The following is a 7,086-nucleotide window of genomic DNA, read 5'->3' on the forward strand; positions in this document are numbered from 1 at the left end:
CCACTGTTGCTTCCAAATCCACACTTTATTTCAGGCTTGACCATCAGCAATAAATGCATCAAACTTCCACGTCCAACATCACTCCTTTAATGTGCACAAATAAGTGATCCACTTTTCCACAGGTTAATTCAATCCCAAGCAATGACATCAAAATGACAGCCACAGCTATCCAATATGCAGCAGTAACCAGCATCAAATGTGTACAGGCAAGTGTACTTCACAGTATGAATTAACTTAATTTCACATACCATGGGTTGTGCTGCGCTCCTTCGTTTCATTCAGTTACTTGAGTGGTCCAAAGTGCACAATTCCAGCGAAGTATCAGAAGATCGGTGTCGGATCTGTAGCCTTTTCTGTTGACAATGTTGTGTGACTATCAAAAACCAATTAGTCACTGAGAGTGGGAAGCAGGGCTCTATCTCTCTTTAAATGCTCAGCACGGTGTTAAAGCAGAGGTCCCCAAACTACGGCCCACGTGCTGGACACGACCACGGGAGGTCCCAAGTGAAACAAAAATAAATAAATAAAATTAAAAAAATATATATATGTAACGGTGTAGAAAACAGAAGTTCATTATGCTTGATTAAATTATGAATGAAGTGTTGCAACAGCACCTGTTGCTGGCGAGAAGTGGTATGTAGGGTTACCTGCGGGAAGTGCTCAGAACTTTGAAGCCTTCCAAAGTGGTGAGACACGTTTTTGTATTGTCCAGGATTGATTACTAATTAGGGAGTTTTGACTGTTTATATTTTGATTAGTACTTTGTATCGTACACATAAAAAGTTTCGCTAATTGGTAATGACCAAAACTGTATCCTAGAGGGATATTTTAAAGACAATAATACACTTACTTTATAAACTAATTAGTGATTGTTGATGTGTGATTTAGAGAATCCCGTGACCCAAGTGGACTCACAGTCTCACAATTTGCACTATTTTGCAGGTAATATCATATTTCATGCCACTGTGATTGATTGGTTGTTCACATAGTTGTCCTCACCAGTCAAGCCAGCCGCACTTGAATCTGAAATGCGCCTATACGTGAGACATTACGGTAATTGAGCTAATAAATTCATAAAAAAATATGTAAAGCATTGAAATTGAAATATAAGAGGTGTATCTCAACCAACTCATCCTGTACTGTTTGGGGTCAATAGATCACATGACCTGGAAGCTATTGAATAATAAAAAAAAGTAATACATTCATATAAAATATGTAAAGCAATGAAATTGAAATATAAGAGGTGTATATCAACCAACCCATATAGGACTACCATCCTGCTCTATTTGGGGTCAATAGGTGACATGACCTGGAAGCTATTGAGCAAAAACGCTAATATTTACAGGAATAAATTAATATAAAATGTGTAAAGCAAGAAAATTGAAATATACGAGGTGTATCTCAACCAACCCATATAGGATTATTATCCTGCAATGTTTGGGGTCAATAGGTCACATAACCTGGAAACTATTGAGCTAAAAAGCTCATATTTACAGGAATTAATTCATATAAAACATGTAAAGCAATGAAATTGAAATATAAGAGGTGTATCTCCAATAGCCCTTGTAGGACTATTATTCTGCATTGTTGGGGGTCAATAGGTCACATGACCTGGAAGCTATTGAGCAAAAACGCTAATATTTACAGGAATAAATTCATATAAAATATGTAAAGCATGGAAATTGAAATGTAACAGGTGTATCTCAACCAACCCATATAGAACTACCATCCTGAACTATTTGGGGTCAATAGGTCACATGACCTGGAAGCTTTTGAGCAAAAACGCTAAAATTTACAGGAATAAATTCATATAAAATATGTAAAGCATTGAAATAGAAACATAAGAGGTGTATCTCCAATAGCCCTTATAGGACTATTATCCTGCATTGTTTGGGGTCAATAGGTCACATGACCTGGAAGCTATTGAGCAAAAACGCTAATATTTACAGGAAAAAAATCATTTAAAATATGTAAAGCATGGAAATTGAAATGTAAGAGGTGTATCTCAACCAACCCATATAGAACTACCATCCTGAACTATTTGGGGTCAATAGGTCACATGACCTGGAAGCTTTTGAGCAAAAACGCTAAAATTTACAGGAACAAATTCATATAAAATATGTAAAGCATTGAAATAGAAATATAAGAGGTGTATCTCCAATAGCCCTTATAGGACTATTATCCTGCAATGTTTGGGGTCAATAAGTCACATGACCTGGAAGCTATTGGGCAAAAAAGCTAATATTTACAGGAATAAATTCATATGAAATATGTAAAGCATGGAAATTGAAATGTAAGAGGTGTATCTCAACCAACCCATATAGGATTAGCATCCTGCACTATTTGGGGTAAATAGGTCACGTGACCTGGAAGCTATTGAGCAAAAACGCTAATATTAACAGGAATAAATTCATATAAAATATGTAAAGCATTGAAATAAAAATATAAGAGGTGTATCTCCAATAGCCCTTTTAGGAAAGCATTGAAATAAAAATATAAGAGGTGTATCTCCAATAGCCCTTTTAGGAATATTAGGCGCCAGCGCCCCCCGCAACCCCGAAAGGGAATAAGCGGTAGAAAATGGATGGATGGATCCTGCAATGTTTGGGGTCAATAGGTCACATGACCTGGGAGCTATTGAGCAAAAACGCTAATATTTACAGGAATAAATTCATATAAAATATGTAAAGTATGGAAATTGAAATGTAAGAAGTGTATCTCCACTAGCCCATATAGGACTATCATCCTGCACTGTTTGGGGTAAATAGGTCACGTGACCTGGAAGCTATTGAGCAAAACACTAATATTTACGGGAATAAATTCATATAAAATGTGTAAAGCAATGAAATTGAAATATAGGAGGTGTATCTCAACCAACCCATATAGGACTACCATCCTGCAATATTTGGGGTCAATAGGTCACATGACCTGGAAGCCATTGAGCAAAAACGCTAATATTTACAGGAATAAAATCATATTAAATGTGTAAAGCAATGAAATTGAAATATAAGAGGTGTATCTCCAATAGCCCTTATAGGACTATTATCCTGCAATGTTTGAGGTCAATAGGTCACATGACCTGGAAGCTATTGAGCAAAAACGCTAATATACAGTTGTGGACCGTCACATATACATATACATATACATATACATATATATATATACATATATATATATATATATATATACATATATATATATATATATATATATATATATATATACATATATATATATATATATATATATATATATATATATATATATATATATATATATATATATATATATGTATATATATATATATATATACCATCCTGTAATATTTGGGGTCAATAGGTCACATGACCTGGAAGCCATTGAGCAAAAACGCTAATATTTACAGGAATAAAATCATATTAAATGTGTAAAGCAATGAAATTGAAATATAAGAGGTGTATCTCCAATAGCCCTTATAGGACTATTATCCTGCAATGTTTGAGGTCAATAGGTCACATGACCTGGAAGCTATTGAGCAAAAACGCTAATATACAGTTGTGGACCGTCACATATACATATACATATACATATACATATACATATATATATATATATATATATATATATATATATATATATATATATATATATATATATATATATATATATATATATATATATATATATATATATATATATATATATATGGGCTTCACGGTGGCAGAGGGGTTAGTGCGTCTGCCTCACAATACGAAGGTCCTGCAGTCCTGGGTTCAAATCCAGGCTCGGGATCTTCCTGTGTGGAGTTTGCATGTTCTCCCCGTGAATGCGTGGGTTCCCTCCGGGTACTCCGGCTTCCTCCCACTTCCAAAGACATGCACCTGGGGATAGGTTGATTGGCAACACTAAATTGGCCCTAGTGTGTGAATGTGAGTCTGAATGTTGTCTGTCTATCTGTGTTGGCCCTGCGATGAGGTGGCGACTTGTCCAGGGTGTACCCCGCCTTCCGCCCGATTGTAGCTGAGATAGGCGCCAGCGCCCCCCGCGACCCCGAACGGGAATAAGCGGCAGAAAATGGATGGATGGATGGATATATATATATATATATATATGTGATATATATATATATATATATATATATATATATATATATGTATATATATATATATATTCACGGTGGCAGAGGGGTTAGTGCGTCTGCCTCACAATACGAAGGTCCTGCAGTCCTGGGTTCAAATCCAGGCTCGGGATCTTTCTGTGTGGAGTTTGCATGTCCTCCCCGTGAATGCGTGGGTTCCCTCCGGGTACTCCGGCTTCCTCCCACTTCCAAAGACATGCACCTGGGGATAGGTTGATTGGCAACACTAAATTGGCCCTAGTGTGTGAATGTGAGTGTGAATGTTGTCTGTCTATCTGTGTTGGCCCTGCGATGAGGTGGCGACTTGTCCAGGGTGTACCCCGCCTTCCGCCCGATTGTAGCTGAGATAGGCGCCAGCGCCCCCCGCGACCCCAAAAGGGAATAAGCGGTAGAAAATGGATGGATGGATATATATATACAAACCCTGTTTCTATATGAGTTGGGAAATTGTGTTAGATGTAAATATAAACGGAATACAATGATTTGCAAATCCTTTTCAACCCATATTCAATTGAATGCACTACAAAGCCAAGATACTTGATGATCAAACTCATAAACTTGTTTTTTTTTTGCAAATGATAATTAACTTAGAATTTCATGGCTGCAACACGTGCCAAAGTAGTTGGGAAAGGGCATGTTCACCACTGTGTAACATCACCTTTTCTTTTAACAACACTCAATAAACGTTTGGGAACTGAGGAAACTAATTGTTGAAGCTTTGAAAGTGGAATTCTTTCCCATTCTTGTTTTATGTAGAGCTTCAGTCGTTCAACAGTCTCAGCTGTCGTATTTTACGCTTCATAATGCGCCACACATTTTCGATGGGAGACAGGTCTGGACTGCAGGCAGGCCAGTCTAGTATCCGCACTCTTTTACTACGAAGCCACACTGTTGAAACACTTAGCTTGGCATTGTCTTGCTGAAATAAGCAGGGGCGTCCATGATAACGTTGCTTGGACGGCAACATATGTTGCTCCAAAACCTGTATGTACCTTTCAGCATTAACGGGGCCTTCATAGATGTGTAAGTTACCCATACCTTGGCCACTAATACAACCCCCATACCATCACACATGCTGGCTTTTCATCTTTGCACCTAGAACAATCCGGATGGTTATTTTCCTCTTTGATCCAGAGGACACAACGTCCACAGTTTCTCCCCAAAAATTGAAATGTGGACTCGTCAGACCACAGAACACTTTTTCACTTTACATGAGTCCATCTTAGATGAGCTTGGTTTTCGGCATTTAACATTTGGCACAATTTTTATGAACACAACTTTAAAACCCATGTGCAAGCTTGAGATTGACTATACATACACATTCACTATTATGTTCCAAAAGCGACATAAGTTAGCAATCATTTTATTTTTTTGAACTTTCAACGCAGGAAATCTTTAAACATCTTAAAATTAATCAATTTAAAGAAAAAGGTCATTATTTTTTATGTTTTATGGGCTTTTTGTCAAAAACCTTCTTTTGATAATGCAAAATATGCAATCTTTTTAAAGATAAATCGCAGGAGGGAATATTTGAGGTTGGATTTTTACAACCTTGAAAAGGTAAATAATTCATGACAACATTGATTTTGACACAGTATGCCAGTTGTTGTTTTTGTTGCCGTTTAAAATTTTATTTTGAACATGCATACAGTTACGTAATGATACATCACATATTTTGGTTGGTTGACGTCTTCATTTCCATTTTCTCATTACATGTCCAAAAAGGAGTAGGAAGAAGCAGAGCTATTCTTTTTCCACTTCATAACAATTATCTACACTTCTATTAATTTCCTGTTTCCAATGTTTGGAATTACAATTGAAATCAGTGAACAATAATTACAACTGATAAATAAGTAAATAGTTAAGTAAAACGTGATTCACCTGAGATGAATAAGATTGTCACATTTTCAATAAGGTTCAAAATGTTTGTCAGGATTCTTCTTCTTTGTACTTTGTAAACACTTTGAATTTGAACCGTTTCTCAAACTGAATCATTATTACTTTGTTTGACTTCTTTGCTTAATCCATTCCACAATTTAATTCCACATATTGATGAACTAAAGTTGTAAGTGTTGTATGTGCATACATTTTTCTGTAAGACTATATTCCTCCTCTTTTGTTGAGAGGAATTGTTGTACATTCTTGGTTAGCCTGTTATAGTTTGATTTGTACAAAATTTTAGCTGTTTGCAAATGCACCAAGTCGTTGAAGTTCAATATTTTAGATTAAATATATAACGGGTTTGAATGTTCTCTATATGTAACATTTTGTATTCTAAGTGATCTTTTTTATAACACAGTTAATGACTTGAAGTGTAATTTTGTAGTTATTTCCCCAAATTTCTACACAATAACTCAAATTTGGTAACACTAGCGAGTAGTAGAGAAAATTGAGTGATTTCTGGTCCATAGCATATTTTTGTGTATTCATCATTGACACATTTCTTTCTACCTTATGTAGTGTATTTGTTATGAAATTTCCCGTTCATCTTACTATATGTCATTCATTCTAAATTGTGTTTCTTTCACCTTTTCAATGTCTACTCTGTCTATTTGTATTTCTGTTTTACTTTCTCTTCTTTTACCGAATAGTGTTATTTTAGTTACACTGTAGTTTAAGGATAGTCTGTTTTTGTTAAAACATCTCTTTAATTCATAATTTGTATCTGTTATTATTTGAAGAATCTTCTGTCTTCTCTCCTAAGTAACATGCAGTCCTGTCCATTGCAAATAATATTAAATTTAAGTCCTTTATAACTTTACAAATGTTGTTTATATAGAGATTGAACAATGTTTGCACCAGTATTAATCCCAGTGGTACGCCGCAAGATACTGTATGTTACTGTGAAGAAGTTGCAAACAGCACCTTTAGGATATTATAATTAATCATGTGAAATGTTTCTGTTACATTCATGAAAACTGCAGCTGCACACTGTTTACCATCTACTGCATTGGTAAGGCAAAGTTCTC

The sequence above is a fragment of the Nerophis ophidion genome, linkage group LG12 (assembly GCF_033978795.1).
Source record: "Nerophis ophidion isolate RoL-2023_Sa linkage group LG12, RoL_Noph_v1.0, whole genome shotgun sequence".
In the NCBI taxonomy this organism is placed as follows: Eukaryota; Metazoa; Chordata; class Actinopteri; order Syngnathiformes; family Syngnathidae; genus Nerophis; species Nerophis ophidion.